Source organism: Myotis myotis, unplaced genomic scaffold (assembly GCF_014108235.1).
Source record: "Myotis myotis isolate mMyoMyo1 unplaced genomic scaffold, mMyoMyo1.p scaffold_m19_p_10, whole genome shotgun sequence".
NCBI classification, from domain to species: Eukaryota; Metazoa; Chordata; class Mammalia; order Chiroptera; family Vespertilionidae; genus Myotis; species Myotis myotis.
The window spans coordinates 34,194,568-34,222,267 of record NW_023416314.1 but is presented as its reverse complement, the minus strand read 5'-3'; positions in this window follow the sequence as shown (position 1 = coordinate 34,222,267).

The following is a 27,700-nucleotide window of genomic DNA, read 5'->3' as shown; positions in this document are numbered from 1 at the left end:
GGCTCACTGAGTTGTTAAAGGTAAATTACCAGATGCTTATTAAACACATAAACATGTGAGTTATTATTGTCCACATGTGAAAGAAATATAAAGCAATTCAAAGCCCAGTCAAATATGAAACACTAAAGAGAAAAAAATATTACCCCTGAAGCCACACTGTGCTCCTGGGTATCACCAATTGATCAAGAAATGAATTCCAGGGAAAGGTAGAGATGAGGAAAAGGTGGAAAATGTGAGAAAGAAGAAAAAGTTACTTGGAAGATGGTAAATAAGAATTGGCACTTGGCAGACTCTTAGTTTTCTTCTAAAATTCAGTTCAGCATTACTTTCTGAAGAAAAAAGTGGGGGCGGGATTAAAAAAAGAGAAAGAAAGAAAATAAAAAAGAAAAAGGTGGATTAGGCAGTGGCATCAGACTGCCTAGGTTTATATCTTCAGCTGTGCCATTTACAGAGGGTTGTGTGGCCTTAGGTAAGTGACTTAACTGAACTCTGAGACTATTTTATTTATTTTTCCACAAAATAAAGATGATGATAAATATTAGCTCATTGGGTTTCACGAGGAATTAAATGAGATAAATACTTAAGGCATTTAGAACACATTTGAGCACTTATAACCCAGGACCTATCAATGGATCATATTCCTGACCTTGAAATATGCCAAATAGTGCTCATGGTAATGTACAGGTAAACTATTAAAATCTCAGTACAACCAGCTGGAGTGAGTAGAACTCAAGGGTATTAAGTGATATGCTTGGAAACTGTCAGCTAATGAGAAGCAGAGCTGGGACTCTAATCCAACTCTTTCTGGTTCCCAAGGCCCACCATGCTCCACTGCCTCCCAAATGAATGCGAAGTGTAAATCACATTCTTTCCACTGCATAGCATGTCACTTAGCACCCCGAAATAGAACTTTTACATACATTAAAGAGATGCAGCATTTTGCATAAGCCCAAGTTGTTGTTTTAAAGCCACATTCTAACAGCTAATAAAAATTACAGTAACTGTGGTTTTACTAAATGTTGGGTATTCTACATACCTCACATCAGCATCATCGTTGTGGTCATCACTGTATTGATTACCTGTTATAGTCTGGTGCTGTGCCTAATGTTTTCTACCTTTCTTCTCAAATTTTTAACTGAATAAGAATCACCTGGAGCCGAAACCGGTTTGGCTCAGTGGATAGAGTGTCGACCTGCGGACTGAAGGGTCCCAGGTTCAATTCCGATCAAGGGCATGCACCTGGGTTTCGGGCACATCCCCAGTAGGAGATGTGCAGGAGGCAGCTGATCGATGTTTCTCTCTCATCGATGTTTCTAACTCTCTATCTCTCTCCCTTCCTCTCTGTAAAAAATCAATAAAATATATATTAAAAAAAAGAATCACCTGGAGATATTTTTAGCAATAAAGATAAATTTTAAAATATGCAGATTCTAACTCAGTAGGTCTGAGATACTACATTGTAGTCAGCTTCCAGCTGATATGAATGCTGCTGTTTTGTAAAACTTAATGAGATTAACAAGATTTCATAGGATTCTCTTATTAAATACTCACATTAATGCCGCCACAAGAATTTTAGAGGAACTATTGTGCTCATCTTACTGAAGAAGAGATTGAGGTGCAAAGACTTTTTGTGCCCTAGATAGAGTAAACAGGAGATAGAACTGCAATTCAATCTGCCACCTCTCTAGGTCCACTGTCACTAAATACCTTCTCTCAAATAAATTGTAGAGTATATATAACCTGATTCGTGATTTAGCATTTCAAATTTCAAATGTTCACATTTATTTTACAAAGGCAATGCTTTCCGTTAGCCAAGTGTTGATATAAATTAAAAAGATCTCATTGGATATAAAAAATGACAATGATTTTTCCTTGTCCTTTATAATGCCAGTCTAGTACAAAGGCTAAGAAGTAAACAAGAACTTAAAATATAATGTAAAGATAATCAGTGCTGGCAAGGGCTTGGAAATCAACGACTTTAATACAGTCTCATGGGAGTTTCAACTGACACAGCCTTTATGGTGAGCAATGTGATTACATACCCAAATTCTAAATCTGTGTATAGTTTAACACAACAATTCATTTCTAGACATTTTTCCTAGAAAAAATATAGATGAGTGAAGAGAGGTTTATATATAAGGATGCTCACTACAGTATTACTTAAGGGTAGTGAATAATCAAATACAGTTGAATTCAATATCCATTGAAATAAAATTAGGTACGTTATTTTTCACCCCAACTATGGAGTATCATAGATTGTTTAGAAGAATAAACTAAACCAAATCTATATGAACTGACATGGATAATTATTCACACTATATTTTATGTGGATTGCATTTTTAAAAATCGTGTTGCTGAACAATATGTTTGGTAAGACTACCTGTGCAATAAATGCTTACATAAATGACCAAACTGGGATATATAAAGTGCGCTTTATACACCTGGTGCTTCTCAGGGTTGATATAAATCAAAGGCTTTCCCATTCTCCTCTATGTGGTTCCATTCAGGATTTCACCAAATGAATACGCTGTTTGTAGAACTGGCAATTACTGCAATGATATTTCCATGCAAGGATGAAACAGCCACTGTCAAAAATACAGCAGAGGGTGTTGCAAGTGAAAGGCAGTTACTCCTCTTGCTGCCTGACCAGGTTGGGAAGCTCTGCACAGAGGTAACCTCTGAACTAGAACTAGAAGCTTGAGTAAGATTTCCGTGGAAGGCTAAGAAAAGCACTAAAATTGAAGGAACAATTGAAGCAAATCACTGTGACATGGTGACACCATCATGAATAGACCCTAGTCCAGCGGTTCTCAACCTGTGGGTCGCGACCCCTTTGGCGGTCGAAAGACCCTTTCACAGGGGTTGCCTAAGACCATCCTACATATCAGATATTTACATTATGATTCATAACAATAGCAATATTACAGTTATGAAGTAGCAACAAAAATAATTTTATAGTTGGGCCACAACATGAGGAACTGTATTTAAAGGGTCAGAAGGTTGAGAACCACTGCCTAATCCTATCTGCCCTCAAGAACTCTCAACCAATGGGAGAAGAAAATGCACACACAAGACAATTGAAGTCTCAAAGCAAGAAATGGAGCCCTAGCTAGTTTGTCTCAGTGGATAGAGAGTCAGCCTGCAGACTGAAGGATCCAGGGTTTGATTCCGGTTAAGGCCACATGCCTGGATTGTGGGCTCAGCCCCCAGTAGGGAGCATGCAGGAAGCAGACAATCAATGATTCTCTCTCATCATTGATGTTTCTATCTCTCTCTTCCTCTCCCTTCCTTTCTGAAATCAATAAAATATATTAAAAAAAAAATAAATGACTCATTTAGAGCAGTGGCGGGGATTTGGGCAAATACTTCTCTGGGTAAGGGATTTAATTAATTCTTTCTACAGGGGACCTTAGTAATCCCCAGCCTCAATGATAGGATATATTGTATCATAATGGTGGCACAGGGTGGTAGCAATTTATGAGGAAATTGGGGACTGCACATGACAGTTTCTCCTTGATAACTCCTGACACAGAAAGGCATTCTGGAAGAGAATGCTTGAGGAGCACTGCATACACAAGGTTGACCAGAAGAGCTACTTGCTTTGTGGGAGTTCAGAGGACTTACACTGAGTGAAAGCTTGGCATCAGGTCACTCTCCAAGACTAGATCCCTCTCCATGAGAGGCCATGAATAATGCATATAACATCCTCTTTGATTCCCCAAATTGTCTACCAATTTCATTGTAGAATGCAAATAATAATATAACATAAATGCAATTTTAAAATGTTTTCAAAATCACTCATCTTCTTTCAATTTAACTTCATACTCTGTACTGATTATTCTTTGTTTATAAGCATATATTTTTAAATACTAATGTTATATGTATATTCTGTTCATTGACTTTTTTACTATCTAACATTATCTGTATACAGTAGGTCCTCAGGTTATGTCAGAGTTTCTTTCCTATGGAGCAATGTAACACGATTTTCGCCATAAGTCGGAACCCACCCACATAAGCACCTACATCACTCACATGGAGCACATGCACAGCAGTAATGAAGTGAGACAGTAAAAAAACAAACAAAACAAACATTTTAAAGAAAGAAATTCCTGACCTTTGCTTGTGGTAAATAAATAATAATAAAAACATAAAGCACATATGTGCATATGTGGAAATGACAGAAATTTTTTTTTAATAAATAAATGGGAGATGGTGATGTAACCACGTAACAATGTAAGTCGAGTCCGATGTAACCTGAGGTGTATCTGTATATAAAAAGCCAGCAATCGGAATGCCATAATGACCATAACAACCAGTCACTATGACACCCACTGCAGCCAGCAAACCAGCCCGATCTGGGGCTGGGGCCAGCTGGCCAACCTTCCGCAGCCGCTCCCCCCAGCTGGTCCTGGCCCTGATGGGCCCCCACTACCCCTATCGGCCTGCAGTCCCTCCCCCCGGTCAGCCCTGCCCCTGATTGACCCCCCTACCCCATCAGGAGCAGGGCTGGCCAGCCAACCACCTGTGGCCCCTTCTCCCAGCTGGCCCCACCCCCGATGGGCCCCCACCACCTCGATTGGCCCGTGACCCCTCCCTTCAGCCAGCCTGGCCCTGATCAAGTCCAATGGGGGTGGACCAGCTGGCCAACCTCTCATGGTCTCCTCCTCTCAACAGTACTGGTCCCAATCCACCCCGATTGGGACCAAGCTGGCCAGATCCCACCCATGCATGAATTTGTGCACCGGGCCTCTAGTAGATATATATTTTTCCATGTAAATACATAGTCTGTAATTGAAATTTAATGACTACATTATATTCCAATGAGTTGATGTATCGTAAATTATCAGACATTTAAGCTGCAATGAATAATATAATTTATATATTTTTATATTTTAAAACATATTTATTTATGACAAATTCCCCAAAGATAGATTATTAAGTCAGAGATCATTTTTTTTGTCTCTCAAAAATGTCAGATTTTCATGACCACTTATTGCATGTATATGCAGTTTTATCCCAATGTCACTAGTAGTTAACATTATTTTTAAGCAAAACACTTCCTAATTTTAAAGAATGCAAGTCTGAGCCTTGCAATAGAGTGATTTTTAATCTTTCAATTGTGTGAGTAAATCTTTTATTTGGTGTCAGTTTGGAGGCTATGAGAGCTTACTGAATTACAGGCCTCTATATGTGTATGTGCTTGATCAAGCTGCAAAGTTTATATTCTTGCTTCTTACCCATAGATTAGGGATAATAAAAGTGTTTCACTGGTTATATTGTTGTGAGGATTAAATGAGTTACTACATACAAAGCACCTAGACTGTAGCCTGTTCATAATAACCATTTACCTTACATGTTATTATTGTTAAGATCTGTAAGACAAGTAATGGTATTATATATATAGAAGCAAAGGAGTAGTGTTTCTATTTCCTATTCTCATTCCATTTGAGATGTAAATATTTCCCTAATTATGTACATATGTACTATTTATACATTTACAGATTACTGCTTTAATTGTTAGTAAGACCACAAAGTTACCTATTGATGTATAATTTCAAGGCGACACTTCATCTCTCTTTTCTCCATTTCTTTATGCACCAAATATGAGAAGGTACATACCTTACATGACTTTTGTGAGGATTTGAAATAATATACATAATTAAATAGAAAAAAAAATAGTGTAATCCTCTTAAAGGCTAATGTAAGAATTACCTTAGGTACAGGTCCTTCTTTGTTCAGAAATTGCTTTAATAAGCCCTCTTGAGGTGGGCCTCAAGGCTTTTTAAGAAAGAAAGGAATCCATTCTTCATGAGATAAGGAAGAAATTTGTTCCTGAGAAGGAGAGAGAAGATAAGAGTGATGAGAGTGGAGGACAAAAAGATGGTGAAGGCTTTGTGGTGACATCTCGCGGCACCGTACAACACCCCCAATTCTCTCTAAATTTCCTATACTTAAAACATCTATGGAGTGAATTCATTTAGGAGGAAGAAATGAGTCTGACATGAGACAGTATAAATAGAGTACTAAGGAAACTTGGGTCTCCAGAGTTTTATTAAGGGGCATAAGGAGAGGGATGACACAACATTAATGGGGTTTTCCCTTTAAGTTTTGGTCACCCCAAAGCCATGAAATTAGGGAGATCTTAAAGTGCAGGGAGCCCCCAGTTAGCATCAGGATTATATGGGTACAATAAGTGCCTGGTGCATAAGAATTAATTGCTCATTAAACTGTAGCATTATTTTTAAGAGCATAATCGTCTTTATGTTTTAGAATTAACTGAATTTTCCCAGATATCATCTCATTTAATTTCATTTCGTCTTCACAACAATTTCCTTTGACGTATCTGGGGAAATATTTTTCTCCATCTGTTGTTTTCCCTTTTATTTCAATTATGACTTATTTATTGTGCAAACATTTAAAAAAGAGAAAATTAAAACAATATATATGTAATTGAATATGTCAAACTTTATTTTATGATTTCTTTTCTTGCTTCAAAACTTAGAAAGCCATTATGCCTCCAAGAAACTTCCCAATACTCAATTGTATTTACCCCTAGTCCCATGATCAATTTTTCATCTTTTTTTGAAAAAAATTAACTCTACATGGTGCATTCATGAAAGTGAATATAGGTAGAAGACAGAGATTACATTTATTGAACTTCTGTAAAATTTTACAATAGCTAGGTGACTTATGTTTTATGTATATACATATCCATGTAAGGTAAGTTTTATTGTACCCATTTTACAGAAAAGAATGCCAATAATTACTGATCCCTCACCTCCTACAAGAGCCTCTTTTAAGGCCTCTGGTGTTCATCTGTAAAATAGCCCTATCACAGGGGTATGGACATTACCCTCATTTCATATACGAGGAAACTAAATTAGAGAGGAATTAAGATACTTAACTGAGCTCACAGCACTAGCAGAGGAGAGAATGGAGATTTATACCCTGCCAGTCTGATGCCAGAGCTACTTGCTTAACCACCACCTAGAATAGAACACTCTGAAGCTCAGAGAGATTTAGTCAATCACATAGCTATTTTAGGTCCGTCTATCTAATGGTACAGTTCAGATTCTTTATGCACTATACGCACTCTCTACTCAGTCAACCTCCCCATCATACTGAATAGTCAAGATGGCAATGTCGTTAGCACACAGATATCCTGCTAATTGTGCTCAACTTTTTTGAGCTACGCATATAATCTACAAGACTGAGCAATTTCCTCAGAAAAGTGGGATCTTCAATGACTGCAAATATGCTTCTCAGTGCTATTTTCACCAAGGAGTTTATGTGCGTGGGAAAAATTAAATGGCTATGTGACAAATTGACCATGAGAAAGCAATTTTCTAGGGAATAGTGAGAGAAAGAACAAAAATGATTAAGAAAATGGGACTAACTGGGTGAGACAAGATTAAAGGAGTTAACTGTGTATAGCTGAGTTTGCAAGGCAGAAGGAGAAGTGGAACACCAACAAGTAACCAGGCACAGGAATGTTGATGGTAATTCCGAGGGGCAGGAGGGCAAGAATCGTTTCATATGATTTAGGCATTACCCAAATGAACGAACACATTAACAGGAAAAGGAGCAAACTCACCAAATCGCTAAACAGCATTAAACATTACAGCCAGGTCATATTAAAACAAACAAACAAAAACAAACAAAAAAAGAAGACCCGAGGGCGACCTGAGAGAAATGGGTGTTTGCAGTACTGTCTCTTTAAGAGCATGCTCAATTCTGTCAAGAGGCAGATGTGGCTTCCAAAAGGCTTCTGTCTAAATGGCCTCAGTTCCTACTCTTCCACCACATGCTCCCTCACTCTTTGTGCTCTGGACACATTGTCCATGTAGCTTCTTGACCAAGCCTGCCATATGCCTCCCTTTGGGCCTTTTGGACTGTTGCTTCCTCTTCCTAGAATCCTCCTCTTCCATCTCTTCCACCTCCTCTTTCTCCTCCTTCACTTCTTTCTCTTCCTTCTCCTCCTCATCACTGTCATCAAGCCAGGTCATCTTCTAATTACTTTCCCTCATTTATTTCCCACAGCTCTATGTGCTAGGTTTTATTATTGTAGATATGTAGAGACTGAGGCACAGAAAGTTTAATAACTTGCTCTACCCTGGACAATTAAATTTCTGTTTTGTTTTGTTTTTTTTGTTTGTTTGTTTTTTTGCTGCACTTTCTCTTCATATTTTTTAACGTTTATTCATGCTTTCAGGCTCAGCTATAAGATCATTCCTTGAGGAACACAACCCTGACCACCACATCCCAACTCTTTCATACTCTCAAAGTAGCCTTCACACAGTCGTCACTGCAGACACATTTCTATTTGATATCTTTCTTTTTAAAATATATTTTTATTGATTTTAGAGAGGAAGAGAGAGGGAGATAGAAACATAAATGAGAGAGAATAATTGATTGGCTTCCTCCTGCACCTGCCCCACACAACTGGGGATCCAGCCTGCAACCTGGGCATGTGCCCTTGACCAGAATCGAACCGGGGGCCCTGTATTCCACAGGATGACACTCTACCCACTGAGCGAAACCAGCAAGGGATGCTATCTTTATTTTATTCAGGTTGTAAGTCCCATGAGAGGAGACATAGTTATTTGTTAGGTGAAATGCCTGGCACATAATAGGTGCTTAACATATATGGAATGAATGAATGTGAGTAAATAAATAATAACTATAATATTAGAAGGGATGGTCCTGCTTTTTTTTTCTTTCTTCATTTTTTTAGAAATGGCCTTCTTAATTTAAAAATAATGTGTTCATAGGAATGTGTTCAAAGGCAATAAATGGGTGTCTAGGGATGGCTGTGAGGGTGGCAGCTCAAAGCTATGTTACATAAGGCATACTTGATAAAAGAAGACTGTTTACTCTGGGGAAAATAGGCTATGGAGGTACTTATAATTATTACAGATATCTGAAGAACTCAATGTGAGAGATAGGCTCACCAATACCTAACATCTTCCCACCCCTTTAAAAAAAAAGAACTAATTAAAAAGGAAAAAAAAAATGCTATAAACAACTTTTCTGGACCAATCTATGGATTCAGAGAAGAAAGTTTCCAGACATTCGGGAACATGCATTTTACCTTCACTTGGAGGGACACGAATGTGGCACAATGCAAATCCACATCCCATAAAAACAGGAATATTTTTGAATGGCCAATATTCAACTAAATTGGACTTTATGAAAAGGTAAATTTAAAACAGTTTCCAGGAGTTTTGCTTTGGATGTCTTCTATCCACTGACTATATTTGATTAGCTGGTCTTTCAGTTATTTGCAAATCCCAAGGAGTAACCTGGAGATAGTTAAGAATCAGCAATTAGCTCAGTAGGTATATGCTCTATGTAGAAGGCCATGCCTTATCAGGAGCTATCCATTTTGGCCTGCATTTTACACAACAGTTACATTTATATAAGGAGCAGTAATTCCTTAACCTTGCCTCCTATTCTTCAGTTCTTATTTTCAATGTTCAGACTTGTGCAAACCTTTTACTAACCTTAAATAAATTTGACCATCCCCTAGATATCAAGTAGGCTTTCAATTGTCGTCCCACCTTTTCTTTGCCCTACACTTATGAATACTTCCCAATCTTTAGAACATACTTAAGCCATACTTCCCCATTAAGCCTATCCAGATTCCTTTGGCCCAGTGATCTCTCTAAGTCTTTTGTAATATTCTCAAACTTATTTTAGCACCACATGAGATAATGCCATGAAAAGCAATTTAAAAAGCATATGGTATATTTTGTCTCACTAATAATATTGATTTCCAATTAAAAGCTAATTCTTTATTTTGTTTTTAATACTCAGAGGGTACTGTGCAAAAAAAATAATTATTAAGTCAATCTATAGTGACTTTTGTAAGGTTCAAAAATCAAAGTATTTTTAAATATATTTAAACTAGAGACCCAGTGCACGAAATCATGCACTGGAGTGGGGGTGGGGGCGGTTTTCTTCAGTCAGCCTGTGCCCTCTCGCAGTCTGGGAGCCCCACCGGTGCTCTACAATGGATTTCCCCAAAGAGGTAGGCCCTGCCAACCTGGCCAAGGCTCAGTGGTGAAAGGCCCCCACAGAGGGAGGCTCTGCCCACCCTCCTGCAGCCTGCTGCAGGGTAGGCTAGGCCTCTCTCTTTGTGGTGATCATTGAGCCCTCCGATTGATTGCCCCATTGGCTGGTGGCCTGGGCCTCCCTCTGTGGGGCGATCGTGGGGTGATGGCGTGGCCCCCTACCAAATAGCACTGCGCCTGCCTTGGCTGGCCTGGCGCCAGTGGGTGCCATAGCATGGTCGTCCAGATGTCCATTCTGCTGTTCAGCTGTTTGGTCAATTTGTATATTATGCTTTTATTATTATAGACTAGAGGCCTGGTGCACAAAAATTTGTGCACTCGGGGGGGTCCCTCAGCTCGGCCTGTGCCCTTTCATAGTCTGGGACCCCTCAGGTGGTGACCACCTGCTGGCTTAGATCCACTCCCTGGGGATTGGGCCTAAGTGGGTAGTCAGACATCCCTCTGGCAGCCTGGAAGCCCTCAGGGGATATCCACTTGCCAGCGGGGAGCAGGCCTAAACTGCAGTCGGACATCCTTAGCACTGCTGAGGAAGCGGGAGAGGCTCCGACCACCACCGCTGTACTGGCAGCCATCAGCCTGGATTGTGGCTGAGCATAGCTCCCACTGTGGGAGCACACTGACCACCAGGGGGCAGCTCCTGCATTGAGCGTCTGCCCTTGGTGGTCAGTGTATGTCATTGTGACCAGTCATTCCCAGTCGTTCTGCTGTTAGGGTCAATTTGCATATTACCCTTTTATTACAAAGGATAGAGGCCTGGTACATGGGTGGGGGCCAGCTGGTTTGCCCTGAAGGGTGTCCTGGATCAGATTGGGGGTCCCACTGGGGTGCCTGGCCAGCCTGGGTGAGGAGCTGAGGGCAGTTTTCAGGCTGGCCACATCCCCTTCAGGGTGAGGGGGTCCTGCTGGGGTGCCTGGCCAGTCTGGGTGAGGGACTGATGGCTGTTTGCAGTCTGGAAAAGCCCCCCAGCTGGGACCCTCACCCCATGAGGGTATGGCCATCCTGGGTGAGGGGCTGATGGCTGTTCACAGGCTGGCCATGGCCCCCAGCCACCCAAGCTCCCAGTGGAGGCTGGCTGGAAGCAGGTATCTAGGATTTATTTATCTTCTATAATTGAAACTTCGTTGCCTTGAGCGGAGGCCACAGCTGGCCAGGGCAGGCGGGAAGCTTGGTTCCTCCATCGCCAGGGGAACCAAGCCTCCTGCTTGCTCCAGCTCTGTGGCTGCCGGCCACCATCTTGGTTGGGTTAATTTGCATATAGTCACTCTGATTGGCTGGTGGACATGGCTTGGGGCATAGTGGAGGTGCAGTCAATTTGCATGTTTTTATTTGATTAGATACTTTATCATATTTTATTTATCAATATTCTAACTCATTCCAAAAAATTTGAGATAGGCTATTTAAAAAAGTCAAACACATGTTAAGATTTCTGGAAAAGAAATAGACCTCAAACCATTAAAAAGAGGAAGCATCAGGATATGCTAACCAGGAGGGTTAATACTGTGATGAACATTAATATTGGTTCTGAGACTTTTGGTAGCCAAGGAGATAGATTGATATGTTGCATAATTCCTTACTACCTGATAAAATGCAGTAGACCAGTTCTTTATCATTTTCCTTATATTAAATTCTAATGGAAACTTATCTCTGAGATGGTACATAAGACAATGAATAATGTTTTCAATATATTTTACAACAAATGTGTATGCGTTTTTCTTCTGATGTTTGCTAAAGACCAAAATTATACCTAGAATTGAGACTGCTTAGAGATAGAAATACATAATATGATACTTAGATAAGCTCCCTTAAGTATCTTTATTTTTTCAATTAGGCTTTTGAAATAGACAATTGAAGGCATTTTTCAAAATCACCATTCTCTGTCATTGGTCTCTTCATCTTATGACTTATAAAACTTAGCTATTGAAGTTATCTGCTACACTCTCCATGCTTATAATTTATGTCCATTTGACTAACATTTATTGGTTATAATTAGAGAAATTATTTCCATTCAGTGCTTTAGAGTCCCCAGAATACCTTACTATCTATACAGAATGTTACTATTATTGAATGTGACCCTCACTAGAGTATCAAGTGAATTTTATTACTAACTTCATTTTTTATATTTGAAAACTGACAGATAAGAGATGAACAGATTCCTGGGACAGGTCTGCATGCATAATTAATATATTAAAAAATAGGGATGGAGGTAGGTCTGAAGGTAGTGATGGTGCTTCCATTCTTCCAAAATAATCCATTTTGAAATAGCAGTGCCATCTAGTGGTCATTTTAGACACAGAAGAAATGAGGATGTTTCAAGATGGCCCTTGGGTAGTGCAATCAAGATTTTATGCTATCTTGATGTGCATTATTTGAGCTTAGAGCATATCCTGCTAGTTGACAGATTCTGACATTTCAATATAGAAAGTGCATCACATCTACCCAGAGTCAGTCAAAGCTATTGATCCTGATAAATGATTTGACCTCAACCAGTGGTTTCCTTCCAGTTATTTAATGCTGAAGAAAGCCAGCAATGTAATCTGAAGAGGTCAAGTGTGTTTAGGAAGGACCCTTGACAAGGTATCAGGAAGATGATGACTGGTATGTGCATGTCAGAGAAAAACAAGACATGTTTTTCTGTGTGTTTCCCAAGAAAACACACCAAAATATTGTCACACATGTAAAATGGGGTCTGTGGATAACAATAATAACTAATAACCAATGTGGTATCTCACATTTAAAAAAAAAATTATTGATTAAGTTATTACATATGTGTCCTTATCCCCACATTACCCCCTATCTCCCCCACTCATGCCCTCACCTCCCTGTTGTCTGTGTCCATTGGTTAGGCCTATATGCTTGCATATAAGTCCCTTGGTGGATCTCTCCCCCTTACCCCCACTCTCCCCTACCTTCCCTCTGAGGATTGACCGTCTGATCAATGCTTCTCTGTCTCTGGAACATTTTAAAGGTTATAAGACCAGTGGACATACATTGCAATAATATCTGCAAAGTATTATCTCACGGATCTCCTATAAATGTTTACAGGTAGTAGGTATTTCCCTTCCCTTCCCTTCCCTTCCCTTCCCTTCCCTTCCCTTCCCTTCCCTTCCCTTCCCTTCCCTTCCCTTTCCTTTCCTTTCCTTTCCTTTCCTTTCCTTTCCTTTCCTTTCCTTTCCTTTCTTTTCCTTTCCTTTCCTTTCCTTTCCTTTCCTTTCCTAGAGAGGAAGAGAAAGATAGAAACATCAATGATGTGAAAGAATCATGGATCGGCTGCCTCCTGTACGTTCCCTACTGGGGATCGAACCCTCAATCAGGACATGTGCCCTGACCAGGAATTGAACTGTGACCCCCTAGTTCATGGGTAAATGTGCAACCACTGAGCAACACTCTGGCCAGGCTGGGTAGTGGGTATTTTTCTTTGTTGGCTCATGTCATTAGCTTTGTTTGGAAAACTCTCTCCTTTCCATCTGCACACTGAAGAGCCAATCAAAGTGTCACCTTCTCCTTTAGGTTTTTACTGATCCCTCTTGAGCTTATCACCTTGGACCGATGGTTTTCTATTTCTCCAGGTCTCACCTCTCCTCAGTGTAACTTTGAACACTTATCTTTTTTTTTTTTTTTTTTTTTTGCTTGTGTTCTGTATTCTCTACTAGATCAAAAAGACTTTAGACATCCAGTTTTATTGGCTACTCTCTGAAATATATGCCCTATACCTGGCCTCGGTCCTTATATTATGCCCCCTGAGATTCCTGGGTAGCTGACCCTTGATCTAGTTCCATGGGTCAAGGTTTAGGAAGGAATTAAACCAGTGTTGTCAGTCTGAGAAGGCTGGGGGATGACAAATGAGAACTGTTTTCAGCCTGGGGATAGAGAGCTACACTGTATTCTGTTAGTCATGCTGTATATTGCACAGACTAAAATGTAATAAAGTGCACCTGGCTGATAGCAGACAACCTCAGCACAGAGCCACTCCAGGCTTATATATATAAGCCTGTCTTTGGGGTGGGGGTAGGTCAGAACATACTTTCTATAGCTTTTATATAACTTCATTCACTTGGATATTATCATATGGAACTACACATCACCCAAGCGAAGATTTTGACTTTTCAAGACTTGCACCTTTTCCTGTCCTATATAACACCTTTGATCCTCTACATATTTACTGCACACTTTCATTTTTATACTTTAGATAATTCAAGCTGGATTGATACAAGTGATATATGAAGCTGTCATCACATCAGGTTGAAGCTATTACTGTTACAATGGCTCTGCCCTTAGAATAATATTTGGTCCAGGGTTTGAATCTCATATGATTATTGAATAGATGCAAGAATAAGTGAATGGATGAACACACAAATTGCCAAATAAATGGAGGAAGGAATGTGTGCAAGAAGCACATGAGATGATACTATGTTTTCATTTTAATCTACCATTTATTCCATTAGACATTTATGAGGTGCTTCTAAACAGCCAAACTCTGTCTCTGTAAGGTGTTGGGGGGGGCGGGGCATCTGGACACATGAGACAAGTGTAACCAAGTGGTATAAAGAAATCTAAATAGGGCGGTATGTTTCTCCTTCTACTTCACAGGACATAGCTCAGTTACCCAGTGAGTCTGACATCTGCCCCTGTCTATACCAGGTTTTTGGAAGGTGGCCAAGAGAGAACTGCAAAATTGAAAGCATAGAAAAACACAAAGGAAAAGCAGCAAGCAGCCATGGTCCCACCACCAAGTTAAACACTGTTGACAATTTTGTATATATAAGATTAATAATAATAATAATAATAATAATAATAATAATAATAATAAATTCTTCTTCTTCCAGGAATGTTAATGGAGCTCTCACTATTGCTGGGCACTAGGCATTATTTCCCTCTGCCAGTGCTAGACAGTGTAGCTACTGTCATAGATGCTCTGTTGCACCTGCCAGGGCTCCCCTTCAGAGTTGAAGGGCAGGTTTTCCAGCTGCCAGGAAGGTTGTCTTGCAGACAGTGCTCAGCTGTCAGTCCTCCTCCAGGATTGCCTTGGATGGGATGTAAAGAACTGCCTTCCAAACGCTCATTGGCTCCCAGGGCCAACCTGCATTCAACACCGACCCGCATGGGGTATTAAAGGGCTGTCCTCCTCACCTCAGTTTGGGATTACTCTGATGGCCAGTCCGAGTTCCAGGGCTCCTCATGGGATTGGTTTGGTGGTGACTGGCCCCTCTGATCACACCAGCTGCTGTCTTTCCTTCACAGGTGCTGGTCCTGAGAAGCCTCCTAAGTAAAGCTTCCCATGCTAGCCTCTGTCTCACCTGGCTTCCCCTAGGAATGCCCAACCTAGTCCAGTTAAATTCCCACGCTACAGATAATAAAACCAAAGCAGGAAGATGTGAGCAAGTTGTTCTCGGTCTTGCTGAAAGGAAAGGGCTGGGCAGGATGCCAAAGTCATCTGACTGTTGAGATGTAGTATGGTACCAAGCCAATTAAAGAGTTGGTTATTAGGAAAACAACTGATTTTTCGAATTTAGTTTTTCTATCCAAGAAAGAAAAAGAAGAATGTGTCTCTTCAATCATGAGCTTATCCCTGGGACCTTCTCCCACTTTCTCCCATGCCATGACCCCAATGAACAGGGATTTTGTTGGGTAGCCTTATGGTTTTAGACTGAGAGAGGAAGACTGTACAGGGCAGTCTCAAACCTGAAGGACATGGAAGGTAGAACTTGGAGTTAAGAGTGGAAAAGTCTCAACCTTGGAGAATGAGATACCCTGAGGCTGAGAAGGAGGCTTTAGCTATTAATACAAAGGATTAACATCCTTCCTCATAACAGATGCTGGGAGTTGTGGCAGGACTGATCAGACATGGCATATGAATGAAGGAGGGAGTTCTCAGTCAGATTTATGTTTTGTTGTTGTTGTTTGTTTGCTTGTTTTCTTTTTAAATATGTTTTTATTTATTTCAGAGAGGAAGAAAGAGGGAGAGAGATAGAAAAATCAATGCTAACAGAGAATCATTGATCGGCTGCCTCCTGCATGCCCCCACTAGGGATCTAGCCCACAACCCAGGCATGCTCTGACTGGGAATCAAACCATGATCTCGAATCAAATCATGACCTCCTGGTTCATAGGTCAATGCTCAACCATTGAGCTGAGCCAGGGCAAGAGTCATGGTTTTAGGTGCTGCAGCACAGCATTCTCATGTTTAGCGTGTGGAACCACTAGCTTTAAAAAGGAGCAATGGGCTAGGATTGAGAGCCTCTTTAAAGTGGCATAAGGAGCCAATACCTACCCCAGATTATGGCAGCACATAAAGTTCCTGTAGCATCCCATGGTGCCACCCACTAATGCCTGAAAATAAATTTAGCACCAGTCATGTAGGCAGATGTTGTAACAGGATTAATTTTAGAGAAATACAGCACTGTAACATGTCCTACTCTTAAACATTGTGAAATAAATAGAATTCTTTTAAAGGTAGATATACACAGCTAAAATAAATAATAGTGTACATTTAAATTAATTACTTATCCTTTTATGATACCACTAGAGGCCTGGTGCACGATTTCATGCACCAGTGAGGTCCCTTGGCCTGGCCTGTGGGATCGGGCCAAAACTGGCTCTCTGACATCTCCCAGGGGGTTCTGGATTACGAGAGGGTGCGGACCAGGTTGAGGGACCCCACTGGTGCACGATCAGAGCTGGGAAGGGATGCAGGATGTTGGCCAGCCAGAGAGGGACTACAGGAGGGCTCCAGGGCATGTCTGGCCAGTCTAGCTCAGTCCTAATTGGCCAGACCCCAGCAGCAAAATAACCTACTGGTCGGAGCATCTGGCCCCTGGTGGTCAGTGCACATCATAGTGAGTGGTTGAGTGGCCTTAATATATCATTAGCATATTATGCTTTGATTGGGTAAACAAACGACTGGACACTTAGCATATTAGGCTTTTATTATATAGGATTTTCAATATCTGCATGAACACCCATTATATGGGTTTTAAGAACTAATCTAATAACCAGGTAAATTAATTAATCTAACATATACTATGAACCTTATAATTAATTTATATTTTCTTTTTATGAACATTCCAATAAACATATCGGCAAATTTTTAAATTTACATCCAATATTATTTCCTTAGCATCAGTTTTGAAAAAATGGAATTGCTGAGTCTTACAGAAAATAAACATTGTTAGGGCTTTGATATACATTCTCTATTTGCTCTACTGAAAATCTGACTCAGTTTAAACATCCATCGCCCATGTCCCCGTACTCTCATCAACAGGTATTCTTCTTTAGTTGTTGCCAATTTTATGTGAAAAACATGTAATATTTTATTGTTCCTAGGTGTCAATGTTCATTTCTTTCTTTGAATGCTTTTTTCAAGATGATCAGTACACTCTTATAGTAGATGCATTTAAAAGGCTACATTTACAGATATCCAGTGCTTTTCATAAATTCTTTATTTTCCCTGCCAACTATGAATGTCTTGTCTAGGATTCCTCAGGTAGAACAGACACATTGGATGAAAATAATAAATACAAGTAGGTTAGATAATACAACTCAACCTCCTTCTCTTTCCAAATCAAAGCTTCCTTTCCTTGCATGATATTCTCAAAACCGAAAGGCAGCAAAAGGCAACATCGTAGGCATTGATCCTGGAGTGTGGACAATTCAGAAAAGCACACAGAAAAGCATTCATCAAACCCTCTTAGCCTCCAGCAACAGACTCTGACCTTTACACTAACTGTTGTTTCTCCTTAGGGTGCAGCATCTCTGTTTTCCCTAATAATTGTGGAGATTCAGTGGAAACATCTTGTATTCATTTAGTCACATATTTATTTGTTCAGGATGTTTGTACTTACTTTGTTTCATACTCTATACCAAGTTCTTCATTTTTATAGTTATCATTTTCAAAACTTATTAAAAATATCAAGCCTATGAAAGTAATATTAGTATCTGTATTACTTACCTATAAAAAAAAAAGTACAACAAACTGAGGGCTTTAACTGCAGAAATGTATTTTCTCACAGTCTGGAGGCTAGAAGTACAAGATAAGGTGTTGGCAAGGTTGAATCCTCCTCAGGGCTATGAGGGAGAATTGGTTCCAGGCCTCTCCCCTAGCTTCTGGTTGCCAATCTTTGCATTCCTTAGCATGTAGAAGCATCACTCCAATATCTGCCTTCACTTTAAAATGGTGTGGTATCCCATTTACAGACATAAAACCTGAGACTCAGCATATATATAGACTCAGCACAATGAGTATTCACTTTATGTAGGTCACTGTTTTTTGTGCATGAGACAACCAAAATATGAAGTCACCACACTTTCTATCACACAAGAAGATCCTGTGATTTCAGAATCATTGACATCTGATAGAGCTGTTCATGAGGCTGAAAAAGCAGGTAAGTGCTATAAGAGAAGGGGGTTTTGAAGGCCAAATTGAGATATTTTACAGTAATTGTAGAGGAAGTTATACATTCATGAGAGAGTGAGCGAAATAAAGTTATGTAACTGAAGGTTAAGTATTGAATAAAGCCTATATTTCCCAGAAAAAAAAAAGTAGTTTTACAGTCAGTTCATTCTCTCCTAATACTCATTATCATTATGTTTAGCTTATATTAGGGTATAACTCCCTTGGTGGTGTCACAATCAAAGTTGGTAGCAAAGCTAGAAATAGAACCTAAGACCTCTGACTCCTAAGAAGTGTATCCTTCTCCTGTGCTTCATTGCAGGTCTCTGACTCTGACATCAATAAGGGTGTCCAACAATTCCATCATATTCCAGCACTACCGGGAGATAGCTTCAATTTGCACAGTTTTAAGGGCTCAGGACCAAAAGCCTGCCCTCACTTCTGGTGCCAGTCACAAGTTCTCTGTCCCCAGTTTACCCTACACCTGTTCAACTTGGCTACAGATTCAGGGGTTCTCATGACCCCCATCAGGTTAAATAATTTGCTAGAAATAAAAAAAAAAACCTCAGTAAAACACTTTAGTTATGTTTACTGGTTTATGAAAAAGGATACAACAGGGGAACAGCCTAATGGAAGAGTTACATAGGGCAAGGACTAGGGTAGAGCTTCATAGATTGTGATATCCTCTCTGAGAGTACCACCGTTTCAGAACCTGGATGTAGGCAACAACCTAGCAGTTCTTTGTACTTCATTGTTCAGAGTTTTTATAACCCAATCTACAGGCCCTCTCACCTCCCTAGAGGTGGAGTTGGGAAGGAAGCTGAGAATTCTCCCTCTTTAATCATGTCTTTTGTCTTTCTGGTGACCAGCCAACATCCTCACTCTATCTGGGGGCCTCATCCTGAGTCACCTCATTAGCATCGACTCTAGTGTGTGCCAAAGGGGCTCTTCATGAACAACAAAAGACACTCCTAATACTCAGGAAAATTCAAGGATCTCTGTATTTAGAAACCAGAGACAGAGAGAAAATACACATTTTTATTATACCACAGCAACCCTAGAGTGAGAGTATTATTATTATTTCATCACAAGCATTTCCAGCTGATGGTTATTCTTTGACTTATCCTGACCATACCCATGTTTCCAAATGAGGAAAAAATAAATTAAATAAAAGACTAGGAGTCCTTTTAGAAAAATGTGGAGAAAAAAACAATCAGCTTAGGTTTGTCCAGCAATGAACAGTTTACATGTCATAACTCTTATTCCATTTGAATGCTAGTGGCTGATCTCCTTCCTGGGACCAAGATATTATCTCTTTGGATCTATGGGATGGATGGCTTCATGGAACCTAGATTTGAGTCCTTAGTTGTCTCAACATTAAAAAAAAAAAAAAAAAAAAAAAAAAAAAAGATAGACGGCTAGTTAGATAGAAAGATAGATAGAACTAGTCCCAAAGTATGCTGAGTGTAGCTTACTTGGAACATGTCTCACACCAGGCAGCTCTGATTCACCTGGTATATGGTATATAAGACTCCTGCCTCCTTACCCCATCAATCACCAGCTTCTCCATTATGGGAAAAGTATATTGGAGAAGTGAAAATGGAAACACAAAGTGAAAACAGAGAGCAACACAAATTGTCCAACCATATGTGACTGATGGCTTCTAGCATTTCAGTGTCTTTGGAAGGCCAGACACAGCTGGCAGAGAGGACTCTGCCTGGCATCGGCTATAGGTACTTCAACAAGCTGAATTTAGGAGGGTAGATACAACTATTTTTTGAGAAAATATGATAAATCACCCAAACCACATTGTGAAAAAGAAATCAGCACTATAAAACATTCATTTCAATGGAAGTCCATCTGGAATAATGCCAAGTGATCTCTGACACACTGAAAATAGATAGATGACAAATAGAACCAATACGCCCATGTGATTGATAACCTGAAATATTGCCTGGTGGGTCCATAGGTCCTGGACCCACTCAGCATCTCAATCAGAGATACTGTGCTGACCTCATTAGTCTCTGTTGCTTCAATTTTAGTAGTGTCTACCGAGAGAAAGCAATGGACAGGCTTGCATTTGATCCCTTCTTTACTTCCAGTCTGAAGAATTCCTTGATAAACTTATAGTTCAATAGAATTCATAACCAAAGGACTAAGTGCTCTTCTGTACCCTTTGGTAGGGCCATAAGATTATAGAGATGAACTAACCAAATGTTTTCCTTCAAGATCGATGCAGTGAAAAACAAAGGCATTGAGAGAGAACATTATAATATAGCATAATGCATGTTAAGTCTGTGCAGGGTGTTGTGGATGCCTGGGGAAGATTACTGTCTCAGGTATGGAACTTGAGAAAATATTTTTCACAGGAGTATGAGGTGAATAGAAGTAGGTGACTCATATTCTTGGTCATAGAAACTTACACTAGAACTTTAACTACTCTTCTAGTGACATCAACTTTCCATATCATCTTCTTCCCTAATATTCACATTAATTATGTGAGAGTATGTGTGGTACTGACAGGTTTGACAGATGAGAAAACTAAAATTCAGTAACTTTTAATTATTTGCCCATAATAGTATTGGGACCAGGACTTGAGTCCAGAATCTCTGATCAGACATTTGGGAATCTTTATCAAAACTGTCTGTGAGCTATGCACTTGTTTGCATTTATTTCACTTACATCTCAGAAATGCTTGTTTTACCTTCTGCAATCTGAAGGTCTTTCTTCTTAACTACAAAGAAGGAAGTTGTTCTTTCCTAAACATATCACAGGAAATGTGTTATGCTGATTCAAGGATCTTTTCATGTCTTATCTATAAATGACCCAACCATCAACGCAATTTATTCTGTTCTTCTCTTTCTCCATTTGTGAAATGAAAGCTACTCATCTGGCAACAGTTCCCATCACTGTCCAAGTTCCACTGTTCAGCTATAAAAGATCTCCCATCACTCAGAGCTATGTTACCCTCTTGGTTCCATGTGGCTGTTAGTCATCTTTCATGTCACTTTCCTTTCCTTTGGAAAGAGTTAGCCATTGCTCCAGAGTCCCTGTCCTTTTCCTGTCAGCCTTTTCCAACCTATATCCTCCACTAGATGGGAGTACATCTGCCATATTCCGTACTGTATTCCTACTGGAGAGCCCTGTGCCCAACATAGAGGTACTTACAGTTTACTCAGCAGTCTTATGTTGAGGGAAAAAATTATATATATAACTTTAAGGTAAAATTGTAAAAAAGATGCAAACTTTTACATTTTTAAGACATTTACTATTAGCACATTTTACCTAGATGGGCATTCCATACTTAGGATTAAAAATCTCCTCACTTGAGACTTAAATACAATTTCCTCTGGCCCCTACCCATATTATCTTTTCTATCACTTCTGCTTTTTTTAAATATATTTTATTGATTTTTTACAGAGAGGAAGGGAGAGAGACAGAGAGTTAGAAACATCGATGAGAGAGAAACATCAATTAGCTGCCTCCTGCACATCTCCTACTGGAGATATGCCCACAACCAAGGCACATGCCCCTGACCGGAATCGAACCTGGGACCCCTCAGTCTGCAGGCCGACGCCCTATCCACCGAGCCAAACCGGTTTCGGCTATCACTTCTGCTTTTATTCTTTGAGTACTCTTATCTCCTTTGTGATCCTTATATATGCCACTTCTGTTCAATTCTACCAACTACAAATAGTTATTCTACGACTTTCAGAGCATAACAGGTATTTTAGATGGACATGTCAAATGCATTCAGATAACAAAAACCAGTCTTCCTTCCTCACAAAGCCAGACCTCTGAATGATGTTCTCGCACAAAAGGGCCAGCTCAGCAAAGACAGACAAGCCTGAACTCTTCTTGCTATTGTAACTGTTCACCTTTATTAGCTCAGCATCCCAAAGCCTTCCCTTGGGGATAAGACTTTGGGCTTCTAACCAGGTGCATCTGGGTCTAATCCTGGCCCTCCCATGTCCTAGTTGTATGATTTATTGAATCTCTTTGGGACTCAGTTTCCTCATAATAATGCCAACCTCACCATGACTATTGTAGGTTAAAAAACAGGAATATGTATATTAACCAAAATATGTGGGTCATTTTTCTTATCTTCAAAAAAATGGGTCATAAGAAGCAGGTTAAAGTATAATAGAATAAGATATAATTATAGAGGTGAGAGAGCCATTACACTATTTTATCTAACCCTAAACTATCTTGAAAACCCTTCAAAATCTGTTCAGTAATCACCTCCATTTTGAGATCTTCACTTATATGACTTTTCTTCTCTCAATTCCTTCCCAACATGAGCCTATTCCTATAAGAAAAAAAAAATACTCCCTTCTTTTTATATGATTTCTATGCTTGTCATGGGCAGAGGACCATGTATATGATACCTATTAGTCAGTAAATAAATGTAAATACACTCAATTTAATGTGGACATGTAAGGAATAGAGACAATACTCAGAAAGGTCAGACACAAAGCATGGGCTCAATGACAGCTACAGAGTATGATAGCAAATGTACCTATTATTACATTTATCCCAATTTTTGATATTAATTTTGCCCTACCATTCTTTCTTATTCTGAAGTATGAACTCCTCATGGACAATCCTGTTTATTCATCTGTGTGTTCATAGTAGGTGCTTAGTAACTATTACCTTAACCAGGCCAGTGAGGAAGGGCCCGAAGTCCTTGGTCTGGCTGTCCTTACTCTTAATATCCACAGTGTTGGGTGAAAGAGGATGAACCAACACCCCACAGGCAGAGGGGAGGGTGGGGGAAGAGAGAGAACACAAGTGCCTCTCAACACCAATAATAGGACTCAAAAAGGAGACACTGTTTCAAGGGCATCTGCTTTCAAGAAGTCTGCTGGTGCATCTCAGGCCTTCCCCTGCCCAGGTATCAGACAAAAGCCTGCCTATTCCACATGCTGCATGTGTCTTCATTCCACAATTTAATGATCCATCTCAACGGCCCTGCCTTTCTCCCTCCAATGCTCTCTTGCTCTTGCTTCCTTGTCCTTTGAGTACCTGGTCACACTTTATATAACATAATTACAGGTTGGGTTGACTCCTCCGTTCCCAGAATGCAGAGGTTACTCTTTTAATTGCAGTGAGTTCTTTTAAGTTCCTGCTTATTTTTAATTATGAATGCCTGAAGCTGGCCTGCCACAGTCTAACTTTTGGCTCCTAAGAAACAAGCCCAAGAAGCTGAGATGTAATAGGAATACCATTTTCATGCAAATTACTTCCATGACAAAGAAATGTGAGAGAAGAGACTCATTTGTGCATTCCTGAGAGGTGACACTGGCCTTTGAAAATGTCCACCACCGCATTTAGAAGAGATTTAAATAAAACTGGCTCATTATACTATATTTCTAGGCCCTATAAACATATCAGTACCTCAACTCCCTTGCCTGTGTTTATGGCTCATTTTTGACATTTTGATTTGGTAGGTTGGGCCTTAAGCAACACTTCCAGGGTAATGTGTGTGTGTGTGTGTGTGTGTGTGTGTGTGTGTGTGTGTGTGTGTGTGTGTTTATTTTATTTTTAAAGTCTGCCTTTTGTAAATCAAACTTCTCAGTTTAGCAAAGACAATATATATATATGGCTAATATGCAAAGTGTCCCCTCAGGAGTTTGACCGGGAGTTTGATAGCTCATTTTGATGTGTTCTGACCACCAGGGGTGGTACAGAACATGGTGGGTGACCAGCGCTGCAGCAAGGTACTAAGGGAATGAGGGAAGGAGGAGGCAGGGAGGCAGGGAGGCAGGGAACCTGATTGGCTTTTATCACAGGCCAGGCCTAGTGACCCTACCTGTGCACAAATTTCATGCACCAAGCCTCTAGTATTTTCAATAAAAGAGCCCTAACTGGTTTTGCTCAGTGGATAGAGCGTGTCAGCCCGTGGACTAAAGGGTCCCAGGTTCAATTCCGGTCAAGGACATGTACCTTGGTTGAGGGCACATCCCCAGTTGGGGTTGTGCAGGAGGCAGCTGACCAATGTTTCTCTCTCATTTATGTTTCTAACTCTCTACCCCTCTCCCTTCCTCTCTGTAAAAATCAATAAAATATATTTTTTAAAATAGAGCCAGTAGCTACTATCCTTATGAGAGAATCTTCTCACAAATCCCAGTGGTTGCTACAGACAGATATTATTTTATTTCTTATGCGCCTGGTGCAGTGTTGAACACCACACATGTGATTTTATTGTTGTTGTTATTTAATTGATAATAGCTTTAACTGTTTAATACTAATTAAATATTATTAAATAACCATTTATTTATTTATTACTAGGGGCCCGGTGCACGAAATTCGTGCACTGGGTATGTGTGGGGGGAGTGTCCCTCAGCCCAGCCTGCCCCCTCTCACATACTGGGAACCCTCAGGCGTTGACCCCCATCACCCTCCAATCACAGGATCGGCCCCTTGCCCAGACCTGACGCCTCTTACAGAGGCGTCAGGCCTGGGCAGGGGACCCTCATTTCCCCCCATCACTGGTTCTGCCCCCAGCCCAGGCCTGATGCCTCTGGTCCAGGTGTGAGGTCTGGGCAGGGGACCCCCATCTCCCCCCGATCACTGGCTCTGACCCCCGCCCAGGCCTGAGGCCTCTGGCCCAGGAATCATGCCTGGGCAGGGGACCCCCATCTCCCTATGATCACTTGCTCCACCCCTCGCCCAAGCCTGATGCCTCTGACCCAGGCTTCAGGCCTGGGCAAGGGGACCATCATATCCCTCCAATCCCCAGCTCCGCCCCCCACCCAGGCCTGATGCCTCTGGCCCAGGCCTCAGGCCTGGGCAGGGGACCCCCAGCCCCTCGCCCAGGCCTGATGCCTCGGCCAGAGGAGTTGACCCTCATCACCCTCCAATCACCAATCACCGGATTGGCCCCTTGACCAGGCCTGAGGCCTCCGGCAGAGATGTCAGGCCTGGGCATTGGATCCCCAGCTCCCCCCGGTTGCAGGCTCCGCCACTGCCCAGGCCTAACGCCTCTGGCCGAGGCTCCGGCCCGGGCAGCGGGGACCCGCAGCGGCAGCAGGGGGCGCCAAGATTGCGTGGGCTCCGCCCTGCCCCTGCAGGACGCCTCTGGCTGAGGCGTCTGGCTCGGGCAGCGGGGACCCGCAGCTGCAGCGCCCCGAGATCTTGGGCTCTATTTTAAGCCCAGGCAAGGGACCCCTAGCTCCCAGGACTGCCAGCTTCGACCGTGCCCAGCTCCCATGGCTGGCTCCACCCCTACTTCCTGCTATCGCTGGCCAAGGCGGAAAAGGCACCTGATACTCCGATCATGGCTGGGGGGGAGCTGCGTTTCCGATCACTGTCAGTGGCAGGGGGCTTCTTCCTGCTTTCCCTTTCGCCTCCCTGCATTGTGCCTACATATGCAAATTAGCCGCCATCTTTGTTGGCAGTTAATTTGCATATAACCCTGATTAGCCAATGAAAAGGGTAGTGCCGTACGCCAATTACCATTTTTCTCTTTTATTAGTGTAAATTATAAAACAACTTTTAGTCATTGCAAGCCTGCCAAGTACCTTAAGTGTAACCCCTGCCAAATCCCCCATAATCCAGACTGACTCAGGGTCTTTCCAAGAAGGGTGAAGTCATCTTTGCAGTTCTGGCTGATTTAGGTAGCCCCTGCCTCTCTTTGTGCCTCCCTCTGCTTTGGGACATCCTGAGAGTTGGGAAGGTGAGAAGAGGGGGAGGACACCTCATACTAACCTAGTGCCAAGCTGTGCGAGAGGATAAACTCACTGCTTTATTCCTAGTTTTCCATTTCATCTGAAATGACCTTATAAAAAAGTACCACTAGTCCTGGGTTTCAGAGGAGAAAACTGAGGCTCAGATAGTTTGGTACCTTGAAAAACTACAGTCTTGGTTTGGGTCCTCCAAAAGCTGGAAGATCCTCTTCACCTGTAGAAGTGCAGAAATATCACCAAGTCCCACTGGGACCCACTGGAGCTCAAACCAAGAAGGAAAGTTTAGAATTGCTGGGTTGTGAAGAATCTGGGGGCATCATTCACAAACTTCTGTGGGTCATTGCTTAAGGGCTGTTCCCAGAGATCCTAGTTCCTGCCCTCTATAATCTGCCAAGAGTGGGCAGAGTAGCCCCTTTTCTGCTTTGGAGGAAATCTTCATTAAAAGAAATGCACCTATAGGTATCTGGAATCATGGCTGCCCATTTAAACCTTAGGACCTAAGAGGCATAAAGGAAAGGAGGGACCAACAACATCTGCTACAGCTACGTAACTCATAAAGACCAGAGGATGCATTCAAACCCAATGTTATCTGGCTCCAAGTGCACTGTGATTCTGCTATAGTGTACAGTGTCATACGCTTATAGAAATGGTAGGATTCAATTTAACTGGAAGGATCGTTGTCAGTCTGTATTCAGGATTTATGTCATGCATACAAAATAGAGTATTACAATTTCCAAATATCCAGTGTACAATCTAAGGTCATAGCCTGGTAAAGATGAACGTGCTTCTTCCCTTCAAACCACCACTCATTGCAGGAGAGAGCAGATCAACTCGATGTCCTATTGAATATACCACCTGTACCCCAACCTTAGTTCCTGCACTAGCCTCCACAGAGCCAGCACACCCTTGTGTTGGCTGGAAAAGGGCAGAGCCCCAACATGGCTAAAGCTTCCAGCTTCCTAAGAAATGAGTATAACCAGCAGAGGCATCTTACCATAGTCCCAGTATTGCTAACTTAACAGCTGTGTGACCTTCAGAAAGTTATATAATCTTTCAGTGTCTTTATTTTCTCATCTGAAAAGTGAGCACAACAACGGCACATAACATTTGTTGTAAGAATTAAATGTGTAAATATGTACAGCATTTGAACTATGTGTCAGATACAGAGTAAGTGCTCAATTACTGTTAGCTCTGACAGTCATGATGATAATTAATACCATTAATATTATGGTAATAGTAATATTAGAATCCTGGCCTTATTTGTCCATTAAACACTGTCTCGGCCAGTGGAGAATGCCCTCCTTGGATTTTCTAACTTTTCCCAACTTCTCCTCTGTTTGACCAGCAAATGAGAGCTCTAGGCTCAGGACTGGAAATAATATTATTCTCTATCCACACTCCTTTATTTGGTGATTTCACATAAGCATATGAATTTAAATAATTTCTCTATAATGACAGTTTCTAAATGGGGTCTCTCCTGAGGACCAGACTCATACACTGGATGCTTGCTGGACAGCTCCACTTGAATTCTAAGATAAATCTCAGAATTGATG